Source organism: Schistocerca nitens, chromosome 6 (assembly GCF_023898315.1).
Source record: "Schistocerca nitens isolate TAMUIC-IGC-003100 chromosome 6, iqSchNite1.1, whole genome shotgun sequence".
Lineage (NCBI taxonomy): Eukaryota > Metazoa > Arthropoda > Insecta > Orthoptera > Acrididae > Schistocerca > Schistocerca nitens.
This window is the reverse complement of record NC_064619.1, coordinates 295,740,630-295,768,041: the sequence shown is the minus strand read 5'-3', so window position 1 is coordinate 295,768,041 and position 27,412 is coordinate 295,740,630. Positions and strand designations below refer to the sequence as shown.

The 27,412-nt window shown below is 42.0% G+C and overlaps 2 protein-coding genes across 4 annotated transcripts in view; one reads left to right on the top strand and one right to left on the bottom strand.

Annotated features, from left to right (window-relative positions):
- The window catches only part of LOC126263658 (oxysterol-binding protein-related protein 9), a 518,089-nt gene that overhangs the window by 340,323 nt on the left and 150,354 nt on the right, over positions 1 to 27,412 (bottom strand). The window lies entirely within an intron of this gene.
- LOC126263659 (elongation of very long chain fatty acids protein AAEL008004-like) overlaps positions 24,692 to 27,412 on the top strand; it is a 121,056-nt gene continuing 118,335 nt past the window's right edge. The window contains exon 1 of the mRNA XM_049960768.1: positions 24,692 to 24,800. The gene's annotated coding sequence lies outside the window, so the exon portion shown is untranslated. The remainder of the gene's footprint in view (positions 24,801 to 27,412) is intronic.

Genomic DNA, 27,412 nt, shown 5'->3' with positions numbered 1-27,412 from the left:
ACGGGACCGTTCCAGGGCATAGATGACTCCACAACGCTACCAAAGGATGGCGATGGTAGCACTGGTCGATAGCTTGTAGGCTGCTCAAGCAGTCAGTACACAGGAGGAATGACTCGCCACGGCATGAGCGCATGTGTTCAAGAGCACGAGATAAGGCCGCCAGCTCCGCAGTGAAAACACTGCAGCCATCTGGCAAGGAGTGTTGTTCAATATGACCTCCATGAACATACGAAAAGCCTAGGTGACCATCAGCCATCGAGCCGTCGATGTAAATCAATTCATGGCCCCGGTACATGTCGAGAATAGAGAGGAAGTGATAGTGGAGAGGCGCAGGGTAAATGGAGTCCTTAGGGCCATGCGAAACGTCCAGAAGAATCTGCGGCCTAGGTGTACACCATGAATGTGTACATGAATGGGCCTCGAAAAGAGGTGGTAAAGGGAAGGACTCCAGTTCAGACAGAAGGGACCGGACGCAAACCGCAATCGTAAGCCCTGCCCTGGGTCGCCGATGCAGGAGACGAACCGCCGTGGTTGGGAAAAGGAGATGGTAATTCGGATGCACAGGAGAACTACGAACGTGTGCAACGTAACTGGCGAGCAGTTGTGCACACCTAACCTTCAATGGAGGGACTCCGGCCTCCACCAGGACGCTGGTCACCGGACTCGTTATAAAAGCTCCGGTCGCTAGGCGAACGCCACAATGCTGCACTGGGTCGAGTAAACGCAACGTTGAAGGCGCCGCCGAACCGTAAACCAGACTCCCATAGTCAACGCGGGCTTCAACAAGGGCTCTGTAGAGCTGCAGCAGCGTAGAGCTATCTGCACCCCAGTTGGTGCTGCTCAGGCAGCGGAGGGAACTGAAATGCTGCCAGCACTTCCGCGTAAACTGACAACGGTGGGGTAGCCAAGTCAATGAGGCGTCAAAAACAAGTCCTACGAATCGATATGTCTCCACTACAGTGATTGGACCGTCATTAAGGTAAAGTTCTGGTTCTGAATGAATGGTGTGACTCCAACAGAAATGCATGGCAAACGACTTCGCGGCTGAACGCTGTAAGCCGTGGGCTAGAGCCCATGACTGCGCCTTGTGAATGTCCCCCTGTAGGCGCCACTCAGCAACACGAGTACTGGAGGAGCAATATGAAATGCAGAAGTCATCCGCAAATAGAGAAGGGGAGACCGACGGCCCTACAGCTGCTGCTAGGCCGTTGACGGCCACTAAAAATAGACACACTCAATATGGAACCCCGCGGAACGCCATTCTTCTGAGTACGAGGGGGAACAATGGGAGGTACCAACTTGGACACGGAAAGTACGGAGCGACACGAAGTTTTGGATAAAAATCGGGAGTGGGCCCCAGAGACCACACTCATACAACGTGATTAGGATATGATGTAACCAGGCGTGTCGTACGCTTTACGTACGTCAAAAAAGGCAGCAACCAGATGTTGGCGTCTGGAAATGGCTGTTTGGATGACACACTTTAAGGACACAAGATAACCAGTGGTAGAGCGACCCTGGCGGAAGCCGCCCTGACATGGAGCCAGTAGGCCAAATGACTCCAGGAGCCAACCCAACCACAGGTACACCATACGTTCCAGCAGCATGCAAAGGAAGGTGGTGAGGCTGTTGGGCCGGTAGCTATCCACATCAAGCGGGTTTTGACCCTGTTTGAGCACCGGAATGATGGTGCTCTCCCGCCATTGCGATGGAAAGACGCCATCGCACCAGATCCAGTTGAAAATGACGAGGAGATGTCGCTTGCAGTCAGACGAGAGATGTTTAATCATCTGACTGTGGATCTGATCCGGTCCAGGAGGTGTCGGGGCAATGTGCAAGGGCGCTAAGGAGCTCCCACTCTGTAAACGGGGCGATATAGGGTTCACAGTGGCGTGTTGTGAACGAGAGGACTTTCCTTTCCTTCCGCCGTTTGAGGGTGCGAAAGGCTGAAGAGTAGTTCTCTGATGCAGAGGCTCGAGCATGGTGCTCAGCGAAGTGCTCGATAAGCGCGCTTGCGTCGGTAGATAACAAGACGTTGATGTTAATGCCAGGGACACATGTTGGGGTCTGGTACCCAAAAAGACGTCTAATCTTCGTCCAGACTTGTGAAGGAGACGTATGGCACCCAATGGTCGACACGTAGCTCTCCCAATACTTTTGTTTCCGTCGTTTTATGAACTGGCGAACGCGGCTACGGAGACGCTTAAAGGCTAATATGTGCTCTAGGGAAGGGTGCCGCTTATGTCGCTGTACAGCTCGCCGACGCTCTTTAATTGCCTCAGCGACTTCCGGCGACTACCAAGGGACTTGTTTTCGCCGGGGGCACCCTAAAGAACGAGGCATCGTGTTTTCCGCCGCAGAAACGATTGTTGTCGTGACCGGCTCAACGACAACATCGATGGCACCATGTGGGGGAGATTCAACGGTGACAGCAGAGGTGAAGGCTTCGCAGGTTGCCTTGTTTAAAGCCCATCTGGGTAGGTGTCCGTGGGCATGACGCTGGGAGAGTTACATGAAGATGGGGAAGTGGTCACTATCACACAGGTCGTCGTGTGCTCTCCAGTGCATAGATGGGAGAAGGCCAAGACTGCAAACCGAGAGATCAATGGCTGAATATGTGCCATGTGCCACACTGGAATGTGTGGGGGCACCTGTAATATAGAGGCAGAGGTCGAGTTGTGACAGTAAATTTTCGACCCCTCTACCTCGGCTAGTAAGCATGGCGCCACACCACAAGGGGTTTCTGAATTACTTGAATACATCTTCTGAAACAGAGGATACTTCCTCCTCCAATTACCTACAGTTCTATATTATTTTCAAGTTTCTATGTTATAGCCAGTCTTACGATTTTTAGCGTCAAATGCACAACAAATGTACCTCACTATTCTAATAGGTGTGACTCTCTCCTGATATAAAACGCGAAATAGTCGCAGAAATATTAATTTATAATACCAATAACGTCAACGATTACACAAATGAGATGTATACATAATTTCCACATTTTTACAGCTCTTCTTAAGATACATTTTTATTATAAGCTCCAAATGTTTCTGAATTATTTGTACAAAACCGTTTCCTCTTGTGATCAGTGATGTATTGCAGATTATCTACACTGGTGCCACTTTTGTAAACAATGCCCCTTTTCTCTTTGGTGAGTGATATCGACCTCCGATGTTATACAAGCGTCAAGTACATCTTTGATAACTGATAGACATATCAGCCTCGATGTCTCCAAGGAAACTGCGTCCCAATGCGTTATTACAGGCACCACGAGATGGCACAAATAAACTACAATGCATTTTGTTTTTTCTAGTGTTTAAGACTTCAAATAACTGACTAGTAATACAAATAGATCAATATGTATAATTTTCATATTAATATAACATACAAGTGGTTTCACTACGAATAAATGGCAGTAGCTATACAGGGTGTTACAAAAAGGTACGGCCAAACTTTCAGGAAACATTCCTCACACACAAATAAAGGAAAGATGTTACGTGGACATGTGTCCGGAAACGCTTACTTTCCATGTTAGAGCTCATTTTATTACTTCTCTTCAAATCACATTAATCGTGGAATGGAAACACATAGCAACCGAACGTACCAGCGTGACTTCAAACACTTTGTTACAGGAAATGTTCAAAATGTCCTCCGTTAGCGAGGATACATGCATCCACCCTCCGTCGCATGGAATCCCTGATGCGCTGATGCAGCCCTGGAGAATGGCGTATTGTATCACAGCCGTCCACAATACGAGCACGAAGAGTCTCTACATTTGGTACCGGGGTTGCGTAGACAAGAGCTTTCAAATGCCCACATAAATGAAAGTCAAGAGGGTTGAAGTCAGGAGAGCGTGGAGGCCATGGAATTAGTCCGCCTCAACCAATCCATCGGTCACCGAATCTGTTGTTGAGAAGTGTACAAACACTTCGACTGAAATGTGCAGGAGCTCCATCGTGCATGAACCACATGTTGTGTCGTACTTGTAAAGGCACATGTTCTAGCAGCACAGGTAGAGTATCCCGTATGAAATCATGATAACGTGCTCCATTGAGCGTAGGTGGGCGAAACTAAAATGAGCTCTAACATGGAAATTAAGCGTTTCCGGACACGTGTACACATAACATCTTTTCTTTATTTGTGTGTGAGGAATGTTTCCTAAAAGTTTGGCCGTACCTTTTTGTAACACACTGTAGAACTAATGTTCTTCTAGTGCTCATTATTTCATCCAGACGACGCTGTGGAGCTGAATTAACGAATTACACCAGCTTGTCATGCATTTTATGAGGCACGCTGCAACATCGACTATGAATCATAAATGAATATAAACTCGTTTCTTGATTACTTAAATATTTAAGAATGAAGACTCAAATGATATGTAAGTCATTCCCCATTGGCTGACGGCGATGCAACTTAAGCTCTGGAGGGCCCACACTCTACCCTATATAACTCGTGGCTGCTTAGTCATCAGTGAGTGAGGCATCCACAGTGGGTCAGACGCCACCGCCGTCATCCATATGGGTAATTGTGGTGTCACCGCCAGACACCACACTTGCTACGTGGTAGCCTTTAAATCGGCCGCGGTCCGTTAGTATACGTCGGACCCGCGTGTCGCCACTGTCAGTGATTGCAGACCGAGCGCCACCACACGGCAGGTCTAGAGATACGTCCTGGCACTCGCCCCAGTTGTACAGCCGACTTTGCTAGCGATGCTACACTGACAATTACGCTCTCATTTGCCGAGACGATAGTTAGCATAGCCTTCAGCTACGTCATTTGCTACGACCTAGCAAGGCGCCATTACCAGTTTATATTGAGATTATACTTTTGTATCCTCAAGAGCGGTGTACACCAATTATGGATTAAAGTTAAGTATTACAGCAACTGCGTCCGTTTTTCCAAGTTCTCATTTCCTTGTAATGTTCCAGACCTCACGCCAGTCTGCGTGTAATTAAACGGGCAACACAGCAGTAATGATACATCGTTTTAGAGTATACTTTCACAACATTGGCTTCTGTATGTAATACAGCACTGTTACTTTTCTCATTACACTGCAAACTCTGATGATAGCCCGTACTTAAAAGGGCGAAAATGGTCAGACGTTAACATCGGCTGCGATCTAGACTGCTTTTAAATAATTTTGAAAAGTGAAATCAAATTATTCTCCTCTCCGTCCCAGGAAAGCCTGGAATTCCTGTGTTCCCTTATACATCACAGACATTGTTTTGGAACATTACTACTCTTCTCAGTAATCCCGCTTAGCTGCCTAGTGGGATATATATACCACAGCGAATTTCATAGAACGTAAGGAAAACACAGTGCTGTATCAAAGTCATCTTCAAATTTTATGTTGAAATTTTGTATCCAGTATTACACGTTTTCATTGTCATGAAAATAAATGTGTTTTGATACTGATTTGTTACATTACAATAATAATTGTTACAATTTGCCATGCTAACGAAGTCTCTCTACAAACAAACTGAAAATTCCTCGTTCAAATGAAAACCGACTTCTTGCCCATTTCATAATGACTGACCCTTGAGTTTGAGCTCATATCCTAGTTACATCGTATGACGAACATCGGTGTGTCGTACTTTGCCGGGATTGCGGAAGAGTGTACTTTATTTGGTATATGAGAATTACACTTTAGTTGAGAAGAGGTCGACATACGTGGTAGTATTTAAAAGAAAACATACTTTTTCGAGCAATTTTTGACGAATCTTAACTTAGCAGAGCACACATGCCAGACCGTAATTACGTTAACAATAATCTGTCATTCTATTTCACTGCAACAGTGACTTCCCGTCAGATAGGAAACAACCATGCTGCCATTCATTGTTGTTCATTAAAGGAAGCACTTGGGACATAATTAGTCCTAGTTCATGGTGATCAGTGCGCATGCTTACTTTGAGGGCGAGAAATTACAGGGCGCGAGCAGTTCTGTATCACAGACAATGACGAAGACCAAGGAAGCGAATTTCTAGATAATACACCCATTTCATGTCTCGTGTCACCAAAAAGGAGGTCTGGAAGGCGACAGACGTTTGTGTCGGACAAGTAAAGCACATAGTCACAAGAAAAAAACTCCACGACTTCTGGTGGAAAACAGTTTCCAACAGCAGCAGCCGCCTTTAAGTTGAGAACTGAGGTTAAGAAGCTTATGATACGGGTGGAACAATCCTTTGGCGTGCTATTCGGAAAATAGCAAAAAAACAAAACTAGTTCTTGCAGTAAAAATGTCCTTCAAAAACTGGTTGGTCTATTTATTACACTGATGAAAGTTAGTGTGCTGCAAATCTCTGCGGAAAATCTAGATGGCATGAACAAAAAATGCCTTACCATGAGGAAATGTGTACGGTTATCACACAGGGTTATTGTTCAATAACTGGAAAGGAGGAATTCAAACACCGTCGATTCTGGAAAAATGGTTATAAAGTGCCACACTTGAAATGAAGGGGATTTCGTGCAAAATGCTGGACTGTTTTAATGGGGGAAAAGAGGCGCAGATTACCGCATCATTCTGAGATGAATTGCAGACACGTAGAAGAGTGGTTTAGGAGGGTTCTAGAAAAATTTTCAAACAGATCTGTGACTGTTATAGATCGCGCTTCATATCACAGGTCGCAAGAATAACTCTGTAAAGTGGTCAAGGACATTAAACTTCTATGGTTGGCTGTGGCGCACTGTGGACTGAATGGCAATCGCCTTATTTGGGCATTTGTCGAGAACAAAGTAGCAAAGCAGTAGAGAACTTTAAGGTAGATAACACTTTATATTTGTGTCGCTCCGTTCTGGGAAGTGTTCTTCATAGTGTCTCGAGAAATGCACTGAACTGTGAGCACCAACTTGAAAACGGGTAAGCACAAATAGCCCACGGTCTTGACATAGCAACTGAACAGTTGTTGATCCAAGTGGACGACTGTAATAGCAACAGCGAGACCACTGCTAACAGGGAAAGCTTTTAAGGTAGGTTCTACTTCATTCATAATTTTTTCCTGCAAAATTTATTCGAGCTAATCGAGTTTTCATTTATCGTTAAAATGAACATCACGCTTCACTGTTCATTTTCGAGACCTGCTAGTGTGTCGAGTGCTCACTTGGGGTTTCCCATTTTATCTGCTGCCCTCCACTAACAACAACTGTATCTGGCAATGCTGTACCGCAATTGTTCCCAAATATTTTTTGCGACAGAACCGTTTTGAAATACTAAGTATTTTACGGAGCCCCAAAATAAGCAAAATCCTAGTTGTGTTCTTTTTAATTATAAACATTAATGAAAATCCTAAAAAAAACGTACATTATACACTACTGACCCCCACAAAAATATACAAAACAACACATAAAAACACAATATACAAAATAACAATGTATAAGTTCCACTGTAAATTTATAAAACTGTTTCCATTTAATGGGAGATACCACTGTTTAATATCAGACTTGAAAGGAGAGTGTTGACGTGTATGAGGCTCAGCATCCAGTCTATTGCAGTGTGTCACACAAGTTAGCTACAGGGAATGTTCGAAGAAGTCAGAGCCTGTGTGGCAAATTGTGGATATTAATCACTAGCCCTGCACCAAAAATATCAAGTGACATTGTTTTGAGCAGTGATATCGTGCTTTAATCATATGTCATTTCTGAAAAGTACTCGTAGGTTTCGTTTGACGTATTTTCTGGCTTCTGCGAATTAGGCACGAAAGAATTCTTCAGAGAAATATCTCGTAAGATTGACGGATTTTTTGGAGAGAGTGGACCAAATATTCAATTATCTCATATGGTAATACTGCTGTCTCACCAGTGAACACAATCAGCCTTCAGAAGCTTTCTTGTTCTCTCTTGCCAACCCAAACAATCCAAAATTCCAATTTCTTTTAAGGCAGTCATTTCGTTACTAGTATTGAAAACGGTTGTTCGATTTACATGAAATGATGGATTTAATTCATCAATTTTACGTAACACGAGTATATCTGCCAAAGCACCTACCATGAGCAACAAAGTCACATCGCTTGAACGGTCTTTGAATTTAAAAGGCATGTCGGTCATAAAATCCTGCAATTCAGCTCTTAGTTCAAGTAATCTCGTTAAGATATTACCCCTAAATAACAACCTCACTGCGATATGAAGGAGTAGTGTTTTATGTCTGCTCCCATTATCTTCTCACAATACTGGAAACAACCGGCACTATAGAGGGCGTGATTTAAAGTCACTGACAATTTTTATTGCTTCATGAAGGACTAATTCTAGATTTTGCGGCATCATCTTTATTGCGAGTGCTTGTCTATGCAGAATACAATACCTTAAACTACAGTTTGGAGCTTTACTTTTTATTAGTGATACCGCTCCTGCTGTTTTACCAGTCATTGCCTTCTCCCCATCTGTAAAAATATCGACATCGTTCCAACTGAGATGGTTATGTAAAAAAAGTTGATTATGTAAATAAATACTTTTCTGGTAGTGCTAGTTGTCAGCAACGTGCACATAAGCAAGGCTTCTTCGAGTGAATCATCAGTTGTCGGCAACATGTCCAGTCCAGCAACATCTGTCTACTCATCCATTTGCAAGACGAATTTGTTTTGTTCAATGCGACCAACTAGTTTTCGTTTGATATAGCCTGCAAGATCATTAATTTGACGCGAAACAGGGTCGTGATACTTTGTAGATTTTTCATCGAGTATACATTTTGTCGTGTATGCCACACATGGTTTTATTAAATTCTCAGCGATACTGTGCGTTTTGCCTGCTTGTGCAATTCGATACATGACAAAATACGATCATTTATAGTCGGGTCGCATACTTCACAGCTGTCTGACTTCATATTGTTTTTTTCTTACGTATAAAAAATTCTTCATAATATCTTTGCAATCGGTGTGTATAATTTCTAAATATCGGCGCATCTTAGTAGAGATCATGGAACTATTAGGAACACGCACACAGGCGAACTATTAGAATCAACATAGCCGAGATTGATTTAAGACTCGTTATACTTTTTTTTCAACTTTATTGAGTTATCAAGATATCTTACTACTTGAAACCATGGCTCCTGAAGCAATTCCGTCATCTTTTTGATTCTCATAGTTTTCATCAGAAATACTTGAGGTTGATGCGGCATCTTCCGGGCAAACCAACTTTGAATTTTCGATGCAATATTTGTTTGCAGCACCTTTAAGCCAACGCTACATTCTATCTTTTAATATAAAAAATTTAATTTTACAATACGGCACACACACACACACACACACACACACACACACACACACACACACACACACACACACACACAACAACAACAACATCGCCATAACATATTGACTTTTGCAATTACAGTCAATAACAAACACAAATCGAATATACTACGGTCCGAGAGCGGTGCACGCATTCGCCGTTCCGAACTGGACCGCGTTGCAATAACAAAGTGCAGTAGGAACTAATCGGTGCTGCGTGGCGCGGATTTATACAGTCCCAGGGGGTGTAGCATAGATAGCGATGCGGCAAAATCCTCTGAGGTGGTTCGAGATATTTGTGAGTAACAGAGATTTAGATAATGTAGAGGAATGTTCGCAGTCTGTGTAGACGATAAAGCTAGAGAGATTCAGCACGGCCACTGCGCACATGTGTAGTGACGGGTATCGAGTCGTCACATATTTACTCATACAAGCCAAATTCCTTTGTTTGCAGCATTATTGCACATTTATTATGTTGCTTGTCGCCTCATTTTTGGCTATACGCACTGACGAGAGAACACAAGTGCCATAACCCGATTTCCCAGAAACTTCGCGCAGTGTAACAGGAGTCAAAATAAACCACCACATGCTAGTCAAAGTTTCCGACGTAACTTAGATGCCTTTTAGCGCGCGATAACAACCGAAATTGAGGCCCAGTGGCTAGCATCACGGTTTCTGTTTTGCGCCCCATGTTCGAAACCCTATAACTGATTTTATTTATTGTATTTTTAATTATCTACCTCTGTCCGTAGAAGGTTACCACACGTAGTTTCTTATCAAGTTAGAGATAAGAGGGCTTTATATTAATTGTAAAACTACAATTAGTTTCACAATCAGTGTCATACATTCATTATACAATACATTTGTGTATGGTATTTTCAGGGGTTACAATCTTTTTTAATTCGCACACTATTTTCATTCTTATACTTCAGAAAGATTTCGTGCATTACTTGGATGATACCGATCGTAGAAATATTCGAAACACAGAAATTCCGAACACCACAAACATCGTGCCAAGGTCGGTTTGCCACGACGAGATTTATTCGTATGAATCTCACTCGGGAAAGAAATGTCGATAACATTGCTAAAGATTTCACCCTTTGGCCAATGATTTCGCGGTAAATCACGCATAACGGGTCACTTACCCAAAACTCCCACTTGCAGTTGATTACGAGCCAGGATACACTACATGAATTTGACCGAAAACAGTTTTAAATAATCTAGTATTTTATTTATTTCTTCTTGTTTTTTTAATTCATACACGACACACAATTATCAGACACAAGGAGAACATTATTTCAATATACACTGAAGAACATTCTTAGAGTAATCTTCTACAAACATTGGTAGATAAAAGATAAACAAAAATAAATTGAATTTCGAACACGTGGCGCAAAAGGGTGACGCTGCGACGCTAGCCGCCGTACCACTGCTTCTGTTGAGCTATTTACTCGCTAAAACACACGACACTTCTTCCACAGTTTCAGCAGGCTGGCGTGGCAACTATTGCTCGATCACAGCCTCGCATATGTTGCAGCTACTAATGTAACTGATTTACAGCCTCTTAACTGAAAAACACAGGGAATATTCTTTAGTAACAGCATCGATGTAAGTAACACAAGTTCAAGCTTTACACTCTTCCTGCTCCGCCGCAATAGCTACAACGGTAAGATGAAATGCAGCATTTCGCATTTGGCGTTATAGAGATGATTTGACTAATCACAAAATAACGAAAAATTCGAAGAAGGTTGTATCTTAAAATAGAGCACAGGAAATTTTTCTCCTACTTAGGGGTCTGGCTTCTGTGACTCCTCAAAGATGACACTCGCCAAAAATGCTCGAAAAAGTACGCTTTCTCTTAAATATTACCGCTTATTGCGCCCCTTTCTCAGCAACAATTTAATATTCACGCACTAAATAGACATTTCCACAGTTCCGGCAAGTCACAACATATCGATGTTCGTCATGCGATTGACCAGAATATGAGCTGATGGTCAGGGGGCAACCATAATGAAATGGATAATAGCTAGGTTCGCGTCCCATGTGTTCTAACTCACTGACTTTCAAAACACTCTTGTTAAAGTTTTTTGATGGTGAAAAGGTAATTTTTGATCATAAACGGGCGCAGTTTTTGACCTTTAATTTTCCAAATATGTGTAAAATTCCAGAATGAAATTCTCGAAGGTTAGTGTGTCTCATTCATCAAACTTGCGAATAATTTCCGTACATTGTGAAGCAGTTAGAGTACCTTTTAACCATATTTAAAAGTGTTTCAATATTTTCCTTCGGATACAGTAATGGAATTAAAATGAGGAGCTATTAAAATGATGTGTGTATCAACCCTAAGATAAATTATTGTCTATATATCGGAGCGATTGTATCGGGAGAAATGTTTGTTCAAAAGAGTTTCTCCAATATGAAACTGTGGAGCGAGAAAATGAACATCCGTGTCACAAATTAGTATTGCCGTATGTTGGTTGCTTTGTTGAAGTGGCTTTCAGAGTTATGTGAAGGTATATAAAAGATTTTCGGACGTACAGGAAGGATGATTATGGTTTAATGCAACACAGGCGACACATCATTGGAGGTGGGGCACACGTTCCGAATGGACAAGGACAGTAAAGGGATACGGCCATCTGCTTTTCCACACACGCGTCCTGGCATTTGATGAAAATAATTTTATACAGTCAGAAGGAGATGTGAATCTCGCTAATCCTAAACGTCGTCCAAAGTGCCAATTAGTGCTTCATCGAGCTCATATGCAGGACGTTCATCCACCTGAAACAGGCTGCTAATGACACAATGAATGAGCATGGAAGCTTAAGGGCATATCTCTTGGCTAAAACAGGGAGGTAATACAAATTGTGTGGAGTCGAAATACATCATTCTGTAGCCGATGTAGCTGACGCGCTGAAGGGATGTAACGTTCGAGTCTGAAGCGATGTCCAGTGTCGTCCTGCGCCATCGTGTATAAAATATTGTGACTTATCTTGTAGTTTTGAATGGTAGTAATATAGAAGAAAAATTTTGTATTTTTCCGGAAGGTACTGAAGACTTGAAAATATATCCAAAATATCTAACAGAGAAGCAGTAGACACAGACTGTGCAGTTGATAGAAAAAACTACGCGCGCTTTGACGTTCTACCCGACGCTGGTCGCTTCTTTTCACGTGCGCGGTTGCCGAAACTTCGGCAAGAGCAGCGTTGCGCGCCAAGACATCAATTATACGCAACAGGCAGCATGATGAATGGGAATGTTCTACAAAACGTGTGAAATGGGTATACCGGTAGTGACAGTCAGCTGTCGTGGCAGACGCCAGTGAATATCGACCGACATTCCAGAGAGAACTCCCAATAGACGCTGTCAACGATCTGGCAAACGTCCCATTGCCGCGGGATAATTCATGTATGAAAGCGCGCCAGTTCTAGAAGAAAGTGCCCGCACAAAAAAGTCAAACATCTTGCGATGTGTACTGGCCAGATCAGTGCACGGAACGGTTGCATAAAAAGGACGGTACTACAACTATATCACCATTTAAGGGACGCACAAGGCTAATTCGACAGTTTTATTCTAGTGTAATACGCAGTGTTCCAAATGTTCCGTCATAAAATCATGACTGCCAGAAAGATACGGACTACCTGTTTGTTGAACATACCGTTTTTCTATTCTTTGGCTATAAAACCCTGCTTTGCAACGTGATCTCCGCTTAATTCTATTGCCTTACGCCACCAATGTGAAAACCTGTTTGCCATCACGGTACGACCTTACTGGTTTACAACTCAGCGAAGTTCTTTCTGCATCAGTAACTTCCCCGTCATTGCTGAAGTGCTTCCCGCGGAGTCCATCCTTCAGTGGGCCAAACGGGTGGAATTCAGAAGTTGCAAGATCCAGGATTAAGGGCGGATGTGGACGAACAGTCTACCGATGCTCTGTGATCTCATCTCTAGTGCGCCTACTTATGTATGGCCTTGCGTTTTCATGGAGAAATGCGTTCGCTTTTGTGTGTCCATGAACACGCGGTAATTGTTTTTTCGACTTCTTAAGAGTCTCACAATAGATTTTGGAGTTGATCGTTTGACCATGAGGAAGGGCATCGAACAGAATAATCCCTACAGAGTTCCAGAAGACTGCAGCCATGGTTTTTACAGCTGAGGGTACTGTTATAAACTACGGCTTCAAAGGACATGCTGTGTCGTGACACTCCAAGGACTGCCTTTAGTTTCAGTCTCAAAGTGGTGAATCCATGTTTTGACAAGGAAACGTCAACACCAGCCTCATAACCAACAAACAATTCAGCACAGATGTTCCTTTCTTTCTTATGCCTGCTCTTCAGTTAGGCAAGTACGGCCATTTGAGTACGCTTAGATGTCAAGCTGAGCACGAATTTGCTTGATTGTCATTCATCCACACCTCGCGTAACAGTGTCCGCACGTTGTAGTATTGCAAGCGTCACAGCTGTATGTAGCCGGCCTACACGTGTATCAGATTTCCTTCTCGTTCTGTTGACGATATACGCTTCGCCCAGAGGCTTACCGTGCTCTCACCCACAGTTCGGTGTCCGTAGACATCATGTAAAAGCCTGCGAATATTTGGCATTGTCTGGTTTTCCGCCAAAAAATAACTGCTCTTTCTCTGGAACGCACCTCAGTTGCAGATGCCATTGTGAAGATTGGTTATTGCGCTGCCTTCTACCGGAATTACTCAAAATTGTGAGCTGATGCGGGAATGTTTAGCGATTTCGCAAAAGAAGTACAATTCTTGAACCAAAATTGGTCCACAAAAAAGATGTGTTGCATTACTTATTGAACACCCCAAAGCCCCTTGTAGATTCAACGAAGTATGGAAATACTGTGGAAGGGCAATTAATATGTGCATCGGCAATCTGTAAGTGAAGCATATGAGTAGTACAGAGACTGACTATTAGTGTGGAAAGGAATGAACGTTAATTCACATTGCTACCCTATGACGTCATTGAAGCAGCGCTGATGATCCGAATCTGTAGGAATAAGCAGTCTACCAGCGGAAAAGTATGCTATTTCACTAGTCCCAGACCACATCCGAGCAAGCTGAAAAGGACGTAACTAATGACCGACCAATACGTTTCAGTGTGGCTCTGCATGAACTCCGGGTGATGCGGTGGGGAAATTTCATCCAGGATGAAACAAAGGAGAGAAACTATGGCCAAAATTTAATGACCTGACGAATAGGGTTTCCTTGAAGGAATCACAAGGTTGCTAGGAGAGAGGAGGAGCCGCAGCAAATGACACGGTAAACGCATCGCAGGAACTGGTCACAAAGCCAGCGCACGGAAAGATCAAACGACTATGGGAGTGATGTAGGACTAAGTGACTACTAACAGGTAGAAGACGCTTCATGAGAATTCCAGGTGTCATTTGCTTCAGACAGGCTGCAGCGACAGCCTGTAACGGAACTCATGCAGTCGCGGCTTCGGTGACGTCACGAACTGCCGCGGAACGTGTTTTCGAGCGCTAGCAACAAAACCCTAAGAAAGAACCGATCGAGTTGGCGGAGTGGTAAGACACTAGAATCAGATTCGGAAGAACGAAGGCATTATTCCTATTCTACCATCCAACATCCAGTTATCAGTGGTGGTCCTAAATCGCAAAAAGCGAATGTCGAAATGGTTCTTCTGATAGGATCAAGCCCGTTTTCCTTCCAAACTTTCCTCAATTCGAACATGTGCTATGTTCTCTAATGGGTTCGTCATCGACAACGCATTATACCTCTCTGCCCTTTCCTTCCTTCCATCCTTCGTAAGAAAGAGGAGCGCAAAGGCGCAGAACACTGAAAGGTAAAAAAGGGGTGGGGAGAAAATTTAGAACAGCACAATAACAGTGTAGTAGATAAGGAACTATTACCCTATAACAAAGAATGGGAACGGTGGTGATTTTCTACAGTTTTATTATTACTAGTCTTCTAACGCCCACTTTTTGTTTTCTAAAATTATTTAATCATGTTTCTTTTTACATAGTTTTAAGGCCATCAATTTTATGTTAATTGCATAATAAGTATGAAAAACACTTTTCAAAAAAAAAATGGCTCTGAGCACTATGGGACTCAACTACTGAGGTCATAAGTCCCCTAGAACTTAGAACTACTTAAACCTAACTAACCTAAGGACAACACACACATCCATGCCCGAGGCAGGATTCGAACCTGCGACCGTAGTGAACACTTTTCACTTCGAATACAACCCAGCCTAAATATTCTGGAATTGGGAGTGTTGGTGCAAGAGGCTCTAACGAGAATGGTCTGAATCAACAAAGGTAATTAAACAGGTGACAGAGAAAAGACGTCTTACTTTAAAAGTTTATTAAAATATTTACGTCTTCACGCCAAGAAACGGAGCCACGTGTCCAGGTTATTAGAACTATGTCGCTGTAACAGTGTGGTATTCAGCTCGCAGCTCGTCTCGTGTAGCTCTCCACGCCAGTCTGTCTTGCTCACCTGTCGTTATATCCGGATAATTACTGCAACCTACATCCACCTGAACATGCCTTACGCACTCGAGCTTTGACGTCTCTCGAAACATTTTTCTACCCCACACCTCCCCCCCCCCCCTCATTACTAAATTACTTTGATACCTCAATTCGTTTTCTACCACCCTATCCCCTATCTTAGTCAAGTGCCATTGCCATAAAATTACACTCTTCTCGATTTGATAAATCTGCATTAGTTTTCTGATCTACTCCCATCAGAATTCTTCTGGAGCACCACATTTAATAAGGTTATATCGACTTCTTATTCTACCTTACGATGTTTCCACTGCAAATCCCTACCTACATTTATATGGATGAGGAAGTACGTCTTTTGAGAGTCCACCATGTGGACCAAGTGCAGTAAGGTCAAGGTATGATTCTAGGGCTCCAAGGATTTTAATTATATTGAGCATGTCTGTTACAGGCTGGAAGACGTAATGTACCTGGGTCAACAGACCCCAATGACTTGTTTCAAAGCAAGAAAGTGATTCATCGTTAGGAATAACCATGAAGTGGCTTTGTAACTTACAGGAACACATCACTTATCGAATACACTGTAGGAAAAAAGAGCAAGGCTGTGACGACCGAGACGTCAGCAAGCCTCAATATGGAACAATAATCATGATTGCATCTCCGGATTGTAGATTATACTATTGGTCTTAACATCAACGAGGGACACAACTATCACAAAAAGAAATTTGGACTGTCGTGCGTTTCTACATACGATACCCACCTGGGTTATACACAACTTAATGATGTATCAGTTATATAAACCTCTTTATCTCGTTATAAGGAATTGCAGCAATGACACTTGTGCTGAATAGTAGTATAGCCACAAGTAAGCTTACTGAATTTTCTTCACACGCTTTCTTTTTTGTGTCACAATTTCGTAGGTCGCATCTAATTGCATGAAGAAAATACTTCACACGGCTTGTTGATCCATTGTCCCAGGTGAGGTACCAAGAAGTGGAACGTCTAACTGTGTTGAAAATTATTATTCATTGTTCTCATAACCGATGTGCTTACCTTGATGATAACCGACTTGATACGCTTGTTTCAAAACGGATCTTGCATGCTTTCTCTCGTTACGTTTTACGTTTAATACATGTATCACAGAATTGTTTGCTATCGAACACGTATGGATAGCCTGGCTTAGCTGAGTCGCAGACGGGAATAACAAGACCCCCACTACTGATCATGAAAAACTAGTCGCCTATATTTCCTTCTGTTTATACAGATTACTGTCCGGTATTGATTCAGGGCCATCCGATGACGGTGTGTGGAACTTTCGCTTTTAGCAACAAAAAACTCGGATGGAATGCAATACAAGAAACTTAGCCATCCTTGCAGACTATGGCGACTAACCCACGCAATACTGCTATCAACGGAGTATTCCAAGCACTTCTCTCTTCCCCACTCAAAGCTGATAGTTCATCCCTTTCCTACTTTTAGTAACTCCACACTGCTCGATGGATGTTTTCTCGCGAGGGCAATAATCGAGCAATGTATGTAATAGGGTCTTTGTGGAGAGAGGTAAAGTAGGAAAGAGGCACTGTCGGATTGTCTGGAGTAGTTGCGCACCTTCAAGGAGAAAGTGTACCGTGACAGTTGTGAATAACCACCGCTGAAAATGTGTAGGCCCATGCGGCACTAACGTCTTTGGTCAATGCAGATCAAGCCGTGAAGGTCAACCGAAACGCTACACTGCAACATCTCACTGTTTCAACACCGCTTTTCTGTTCACTTTTACTGTACAAAATATGAACTGTTCTGGTCAATATGACTCGACAGTAAAATACTGCAACAAACTGATACTGTCACATTTTTCGTACAGTGTCTGACCCTTATATACAAATATTATTATTATTATTATTATTATTATTATTATTATTTCTTTCTTGTCTCAGACGTTCTGTCTGGTTAAAAATTGAAGGTGACGCGGACCTTGATGAAGCGTGACTTCCTTTTAACTGTACGGTATATGTTACATTGCATTTAGGAACTTTCGGGTAATTGAACAAGTGTCAATAATTACAGATTTCTGTAGTTGTATATGTAAGTTTGGATGTATCTGTATTGCATTGATGTACTGGTGGATACTGTGTGGTATGACTCCTGTAGTTGATAGTATAATTGGTATAATGTCAACTTTATCCTGATGCCACATGTCCTTGACTTCCTCAGCCAGTTGGATGTATTTTTCAATTTTTTCTCCTGTTTTCTTTTGTATATTTGTTGTATTGGGTACGGATATTTCGATTAGTTGTGTTAATTTCTTCTTTTTATTGGTGAGTATGATGTCAGGTTATGTGGTGTTGTTTTATCTGTTACAATGGTTCTGTTCCAGTATAATTTGTATTCATCATTATCCAGTACATTTTGTGGTGCATACTTGTATGTGGGAACGTGTTGTTCTATAAGTTCATGTTGTAAGGCAAGCTGTTGATGTATTATTTTTGCTACATTGTCATGTCTTCTGGGGTATTCTGTATTTGCTAGTATTGTACATCCGCTTGTGATGTGATCTACTGTTTCTATTTGTTGTTTGCAAAGTCTGCATTTATCTGTTGTGGTATTGGGATCTTTAATAATATGCTTACTGTAATATCTGGTGTTTATTGTTTGATCCTGTATTGCAATCATGAATCCTTCCGTCTCACTGTATATATGGCCTTTTCTTAGCCATGTGTTGGATGCGTCTTGATCGATGTGTGGCTGTGTTAGATGATACGGGTGCTTGCCATGTAGTGTTTTCTTTTTCCAATTTACTTTCTTCGTATCTGTTGATGTTATGTGATCTAAAGGGTTGTAGAAGTGGTTATGAAATTGCAGTGGTGTAGCCGATGTATTTATATGAGTGATTGCTTTGTGTATTTTGCTAGTGTCTGCTCGTTCTAGAAAGAATTTTCTTAAATTGTCTACCTGTCCATAATGTAGGTTTTTTATGTCGATGAATCCCCTTCCTCCTTCCTTTCTGCTTAATGTGAATCTTTCTGTTGCTGAATGTATGTGATGTATTCTATATTTGTGGCATTGTGAACGTGTAAGTGTATTTAGTGCTTCTAGGTCTGTGTTACTCCATTTCATTACTCCAAATGGGTAGGTCAATATTGGTATGGCGTAAGTATTTATAGCTTTTGTCTTGTTTCTTGCTGTCAATTCTGTTTTCAGTATTTTTGTTAGTCTTTGTCTATATTTTTCTTTTAGTTCTTCTTAAATATTTGTATTATCTATTCCTATCTTTTGTCTGTATCCTAGGTATTTATAGGCATCTGTTTTTCCATCGCTTCTATGCAGTCGCTGTGGTTATCCAATATGTGATCGTCTTGTTTAGTGTGTTTTCCCTTGACTATGCTATTTTTCTTACATTTGTCTGTTCCAAAAGCCATATTTATATCATTGCTGAATTCTTCTGTTATCTTTAGTAATTGGTTGAGTTGTTGATTTGTTGCTGCCAGTAGTTTTAGATCATCCATGTATAGCAAATGTGTGATTTTGTGTGGGTATGTTCCAGTAATATTATTATTATTATTATTATTATTATTATTATTATTATTATTATTATTGCCATTTGTTATATGAATGGAGAGTATTACACAAAAAGGAAAATGCACTTGAAAGTTCAAATGAAGAAGAGAATATAAGTGTATTTAGATGTTCCGCAAATTATTCTGCTGGATCTGTCAGCTATCTTCTGAATGAAATTGTGCAGCATTTATGGATCAAAAGTACCACAGTATATTACAGTTCCAATTAGTGACAGTTTATGTTCTTTTAGTTTATTCCCACAACACTGATAGTATGATAATCAGCTGCTCATGACTACTTGAATGCTACAAAGAGTTGCATGCTGAAATACTGAAGTTTTTGTTTCATCTGATTTGCAGCACATAGTGTGTGTTGGGTGCATACAGAGTTTAGTACTATGCGAAGTAATGTCACAAGATAAGGAAATGGCATTATTTACCTACTGTCAGGACACTATGTATACATGTTCAGTGAATTCCATATGAATGTAAAACAATATTTTGACTACTATCAACTAGTGACTTAGTTTCATTCACAGCTCCTTACAGAGCTGCTGAAATATAGATACACACAAATTTCAAAAACTTCAACTGTTCCTGGTTTAAAAGCCAGGCAATCAATTGCACTTGCATATGGCACATAATAAATGTGTCCATACAGTCTTCACCACAGTGGCCACCATGATCTCTTTTCTGTAAGTTTTAATGCTTTTGTCCCAACAGCCTCCTCAACTGACTGGTAATTATTTATTCTGAGTAACTCATCAAGTTCTTTTTTAATTCGTGTAATTATTATTATTATTATTATTATTATTATTATTATACACAAAACTTAATTGACAACACTACTTACATAAATTTTCAATGGGGGTAAACTGAGAATGACAGACAGTTTTCAATAAGGCATCATTTTAGAAAACATTACAGTATTTTTCTTTTCATACTTTTTCGATACTTTACTGATTGTAGTTTGAAGACAAGTAGTCTCATAAATAGTGACAAAACCGTAAATATGAAACACCGTTTTCATTACAGGCAACATTTTTTAAAGCAATAATTTCTAACTTTTCTTCTTACTTATTGCAGTTTGGTCACGAGGAGGTGACACTTGTTTCGCAAACGTGTTTTAATTTCACACGCCATATATTTGTTTTACTGTCATGGCTATTTTTACACATCTTACAGTGCGTAGTTTAGGAAGTTTTCTTGTTGTCACTGATTCTGACACACCTTCAGCGTTTTAGATGCAACCAATCATTCTCAGATAATCTTGTATTCTTGGGAAATACGTTCCTTAGTGCAATGTGTTCTGCTACCAGTTACTTCCTTAGTTTTTCCAACATTATTCTGCCTCTCAATATCTGGCATTTCTATTATTTCATTATGAAGCACTGTTCAAAATCCTACATCAAATGAACTTTTTGCGTCACTTGTTTTGCTGGTTGCATACCTAGTAACTCCTAGGGTATCCTTCGTGATATTCGAAGCCGGTAAGACGGCTATGTTGTACTGGTGGACATTCCTTATTCCTATTTTTAGAAGGAAATGACTGTATACTGTTTTGTGCATGTCGCACACTGTCGTGTGTCATCATCATCAGAACACTTGTTTTTATAAATGCAATATTTCCATGATCTTCAAACTTGGAAAGTGCTCCTTCGTCCGTTGAGGCATTTACTAATTCTTCCAATACAGCGTCAATGCTTCAGTTGCCATGGTGTCACAATTCAAATAATTGAGGAATGCTACACAGTTTCTTAGGCGAAGTTTACATGTTGTAAACGCACAGGTTTTGTTGAAACAAGAAAAATCGTATAACTGAAAACCGAAAAATATTTCACAATATATTAATTATATTTGTGTCGAGCTAATATGGCCAAACGTTACACAGTAACTATTAAGGTTATGATCCAACTACTTAAAATGTTTTTATACACGTGCTGCCTATGATTTTCAGACAAAGTCTACAAATTACATGAAGGTAGACCTATCTTGTTATTTAAAGAATGTGAAATAAAATTTACAACAATCAATTTTTTGTAGCACTTAGAAGTAGACTGGCAACCTGAAAATGGGACCATGACCCAGGGCTAGCCATTTAGTGAAATAGATTCCATTCCCACGTTCGTCTGTGGAGTCTGGTAACTTATCCTGCCAATAGCATTCTAAAACCAGTCAAAAATCAAAATGGCCAAACAACGTGTTAATCTTCAAGGTCGATAACCTGTCCGTCTTTCGGCAGCCAGAATCTTCGTCTACGCGCCCGCCACCTCTCCCAAAGTCATTCGCAAACAAGACATAGTACAAAATAAATGTGCTTCTGCGTACGCTCTTATTTATAACATTTATTTCTCACTTTTGTTGTTCGGTTTAGATAAAAACACCTACTGAATATGGAAGAAAGGTATGTACTGTAGCCGGCCGGTGTGGCCGTGCGGTTCTAGGCGCTTCAGTCTCGAACCGCGTGACCGCTACGGTCGCAGGTTCGAATCCTGCCTCGGGGATGGATGTGTGTGATGTCCTTAGGTTACTTAGGTTTAAGTAGTTTTAAGTTCTAGGGGGCTGATGACCACAGATGTTACGTCCCATAGTGCACAGAGCCATTTGAACCTTTTTATGTACTATAACTTACATCATATCTTTAGTGTTTTATTGTTTAAATTTTACCTTTATACACAATCAAAATCTTGAGATTTCAATGTTTTTAGTTACCTGTGGGGTATCAATTATACTTCCTTTACAGGCATGTAATGTCGACTTTTAACAATTGCTTAACACAATAACGATGTCCGCCCTTATCCGCGATTCTGATTTTATTTATTGAGAATGAAAGAAATTCGTTGAACTATTGCAACACAGCACTTTTGCGTTTACTCTGTTGTACATTCTACACCCACTATTCTTCTCGGATCACTCGTCTCAATGTGGATTTAATTACACGATTCAAAGAAATCCTGAAAATGATTTCGAATGGCGACACCACTGTTACTGAGAAATTTGATGTCTTTGCTCGTGAAACTGCAAAAATGTATACTGATCTGTGTGACTGGCATCCCATGTCACCAACACTTTATAAAGTTCTAAAGCATGGTGCCGAAGTCATATCTAAAGTAGTTGTACCTGTGGGTCAATTGTCAGAGGAAGCAGCTGAGGCCCGCAGCAAGCACATACAGCAACACAGAATACCTTACGCTCGTTAATTTTCACGCGTGGATTGTAACAAAGATGTACTACACAGACTGTTATTAAGTTGATACCCTTTAAGTTGTAGCAGCCCACGGCATCGTAAGAAAAGTGTCCCATTTTCGCAAGAGGCAGCTAGTCTAATGGTCGCAAACACATCGACTTTAACTCTACATGAAAATGATAGCGCGAAACTATACAGGAGGGCGAAGATGACCAACAGTTTGACACTGATTAAAGAAATATGGCAAGTTTGCATATTTTGTAAACATACACTACTGGCCATTAAAATTGCTACACCACGAAGATGACGTGCTACGGACGCGAAATTTAACCGACAGGAAGAAGATGCTGTGATATGCAAATGATTAGCTTTTCAGAGCATTCACACAAGGTTGGCGCCGGTGGAGACACCTACAACGTGCTGACACGAAGAAAGTTTCCAACCCATTTCTCACACACAAACAACAGTTGACCGGCGTTGCCTGATGAAACGTTGTTGTGATGCCGCGTGTAAGGAGGAGAAATGCGTACCATCAAGTTTCCGACTTTGATAAAGGTCGGATTGTAGCCTATCGCGATTGCGGTTTATCGTATCGCAACATTGCTGCTCGTCTTGGTCGAGATCCAATGACTGTTAGCAGAATATGGAATTGGTGGGTTCGGGAGGGTAATACGGAATGCCGTGCTAGTTCCCAACGGCCTCGTATCACTAGCAGTCGAGATGACAGGCATCATATCCGCATGGCTGTAACGGATCGTGCAGCCACGTCTCGATCCCTGAGTCAACAGATGGGGACATTTGCAAGACAACAACCATCTGCACGAACAGTTCGACGACGTTTGCAGCAGCATGGACTATCAGCTCTGAGGCCATGGCTGCGGTTACCCTTGACGCTGCATCACAGACAGGAGCGCCAGCGATGGTGTACTCAACAACCAACCAGGGTGCACGAACGGCAAAACGTCATTTTTTCCGATGAATCCAGCTTCTGTTTACAGCATCATGATGGTCGCACCTGTGTTTGGCGACATCGCGGTGAACGCACATTGGAAGCGTGTATTCGTCATCGCCATACTAGCGTATCACCGGGCGTGACGGTATGGGGTGCCATTGGTTACACGTCTCGGTCACCTCTTGTTCGCATTGACGGGTCTTTGAACAGTGGACGTTACATTTCAGATGTGCTACGACCCGTGGCTGTACCCTTCATTCGATCCCTGCGAAACCCCACATTTCAGCAGGATAATGCACGACTGCATGTTGCAGGACCTGTACGGGCCTTTCTGGATACAGAAAATGTTCGACTGCTGCCCTGGTCAGCACATTCTCCAGATCTCTCACCAATTGATAACGTCTGGTCAATCTTGGCCGAGCAACTGGCTCGTCACGATACGCCCGTCACTACTCTTGATGAACTGTGGTATCGTGTTGAAGCTGTATGGGCAGCTGTACCTGTACACGCCATCCAAGCTCTGTTTGATCCAATGCCCAGGCGTATCAAGGCCGTTATTACGGCCAGAGGTGGTTGTTCTGGGTACTGATTTCTCAGGATCTATGCACCCAAATTGCGTGAAAATGTAATCACATGTCAGTTCTAGTGTAACATATTTGTCCAATGAATACCCGTTTATCATCAGCATTTCTTCCTGGTGTAGCAATTTTAATGGTCAGTAGTGTACTTAAACCTGACTAACCTAAGGACATCACACACTTCCATGCCCGAGGCAGGATTCGAACCTGCGACCGTAACGGTCGCGCGGTTCCAGACTGAAGCGCCTAGAATCGGTTGGCCACACCGGCCGGCGCTAGCGATGAAACTATACAGGAAGGCGAAGATGACAAACAGGACGATGAACAACAGTTTGACACTGAATAAAGATATATTACGAGAGTTTTTATGTTAAATTTGCATATTTTGTAAATAAAATATAATTAACATCACATAGTTTATTTCATTTGAGCCTACAGCGAAAAAAGTAAAGTAATTTTAATTGGTTTTTGAGAGTAAATATTCCAAGTGCAGCCTCTTGGACGGAGAAAAGGAGAAAAGTCTGAAGTGCAACGCGGCGTCCATACTTCTTCCGGGCGCTAATTCCAGAGGAACAAACAATTAGCGAAGCATGCCACGAGTACAACGTGCCATCTTGCCCGTGAATAGAGGCAAGACGAAGCGCCGTTCCTGATAGCCCACAAGGCAACCCTGATTGTGACGCATTAGTGCTTGGCACGTGCTGGCCGCTAGCAGCACAGCGGGATTGGCCGCCTTTCCGTGGGCAGCGGCGGCGGACGCGAGCCACCACACCACGACTGGCTACGCCGGAGAACACTTCTCCGCCAACGACTCCCTGCTAGTAGCGACGCGGCAACGGTGAGTACTTCGCAGCACTGTCAAGGCACCATGCCCAACGGTGTGCCCGGTTGCGATCATCCCTTTGTTGCGACAAAACGCCTACAGCATTGTATTACTGGAGAAAAAGAGTATGTTTTCTCCCAAAATTCTATACGCACCTAGTCGATCATTTCGCCCTCCGTACCATTCCTGCTTTTTTTTGTAATCCATGCTGCGAAAGAAATGCACGAAGATGCAACACATCACTCCGTGGGTTCAATTTCGAAATTGAAATATTTCGTCAATAAAGCGTCAAATCTCATCGGTCTTGATAGCCCATATTAATATTAAAAGATTTATGTGAAAACGCACGGAGTTTCCTTTAACTTCGGATATAGTCTATTGGTGCTTCGCTTGATGAGTCGTATGCCGGTCCCACTTCACATCCTAGTTTTTGCAGTCTGATACACGACGCTGTAAGGCATCCAGCCGGTTTGTGGGTTTCAGTTTGCACAATATTTGCACAACTGCCCTGATCATCATCATCAGTTACTTCGAGAAATAATGTTTATTTTATTCGCTATTTGCTCTCTGGTTAATGTATTATACATCACGCATTTATTTACTTTACATTACAAGACTTCGAAAAGTGGATATTTGAGTTTATAAATCTTTGAAGTTGCTTCGTTATTATTTTCTTCAGAAACCTATTGTTACTAAATGACGTACCTGATTTATTATCTAACAAGGTGTCCACCTTTCCATAGGTCTCACACCCAAACCCCCAGACGTCAAGACACTCGGATCGGTTACCAACCATTGTATGTCAATAAGAGTATCAACGGAAACTCCGATTTAGTTTGTGCTGTGTGCTATCGTCCAGTAGAACGTGTGTAAACGGTAATTAAAAGTATGACCAGTACAGCTACAGAGCAAGGGTGCGGCGCATCAGTGAGGTGCAAACGTCAATATCTCTGGAGAGTCGTTAGATGTCAGATCACCTTTAAAGGTCCCGAGCTCGAAACCCACTGACGCCGATTTTTTTTAACAGCTTACGCGTGAAACTGTAACATGGGAGAACATTTTCCTGACACGTAAAACGGACGTTTCCGAGTTTGTAGCAATGTTCTTTTGTCAGTCTGCTTTCGCTTCGTTAGTTGAAAGTAGCAAACCTATAGCGTATATCTGTATATGTAACACCACACCTGTCTATTCAAATGTGCTCTATAGGTTTGCTACTTTCAACTAACGAAGCGAAAGCAGACTGCCGAAAGAACATTGCTACAAACTCTGAAACGTCCTTTTTACATGTCACAAAAATGATCTCCCATACAACAACTTCACGCGTAAGCTGTTAAAAAATAGACATCAGTGGGTTTCGAACTCGGGACCTTTAGCATGACGCTCTGACGCTCTACCACCTCACCTTCCAGGCATACTGACATTTGCGCCTCACAGATGCGCTTTTCGGATACTCAGTAGTTCTGGTGTTTTTTTTATTACCGTTTACACATGTTTTACAGGACGATAGAACACAGCATAAACTAAACCGGTGTTTTGGTTGAGACACTGGGAGGAGGAGGGAGAGGGATGGAGGGAGGGAGGGAGGGAGTGAGTGAGTAAGATATTGGAGATATTGGGATGGGACTGATCATTGAAATTACATTGATGTAAGTGAATTCTTGACTTTGTAAACAACTGTATATATTCTGGCTGGCAGATTCCACAACTCAACAGAATTCCGTCGATAAACCATGTGATACATCCTTACAGGGTGTTTCCAATGGGCTGTATCTAGATAACATTTTTGGCAAAACATTACACCCGCATAAATAAGTTCAAGACCGATTAGATTTCTTCGTCTCAACTCATTAAAAACATCATGTTTTCTTCACGTCTTCTACCTGTTTTCATTATCCACCATAAGTCGTCCACTGAACCAAAGTATGTTGTCCACGAGAAAATCTCTCCTGAACATCCATACCAATGTCATATGACTGCTGATCAAATACAGACATTCTTGTGAGTGGGGTGGAAGTCATGTGTCAAAGATGGTAACTCTCTCTCTCTCTCTCTCTCTCTCTCTCTCTCTCTCTCTCTCTTTCTTTCCTACCCACGGTAAAAGAAATTAAAATGCTTTCAATCAACTTTGTCTACTAAAATAGATGTCAGTTCCACTGGTAGCTTATGTCCTCTCGCCTGAATTCACAGCTTATACATCTGTACTGCCTGTTGTCGGAATTTCATGAATGCTTCCGATATTTCGCCCCAGAACTGTATCTACGGCATTCTATTGCTTTATATGCCAGAACTACAGTATTATCAATATCAGCAGTTTGATCGTCTACTTCTCTTTGTTATTACTATTATCTTGGCCGCAAAGAAATACATCGAGTTTCTCAGTCTTTCGCGTTCAGATCGAAGAATGTTTCGTTCCTCAAGCAAAATACACTGAAGAGCCAAAGACACTCGTACACCTGCCTAATATCGTGTTGGGTCCCCGCGAACACGCAGAAGTGCCGCAACACGACATTGCATGGACGCGACTAATGTCTGAAGTAGTGCTGGAGGGAACTGACACCATGAATCCTGCAGGGCTGTCCATAAATCCGGAAGAGTACGAAAGGGTGGAGATCTCTTCTGAACAGCAC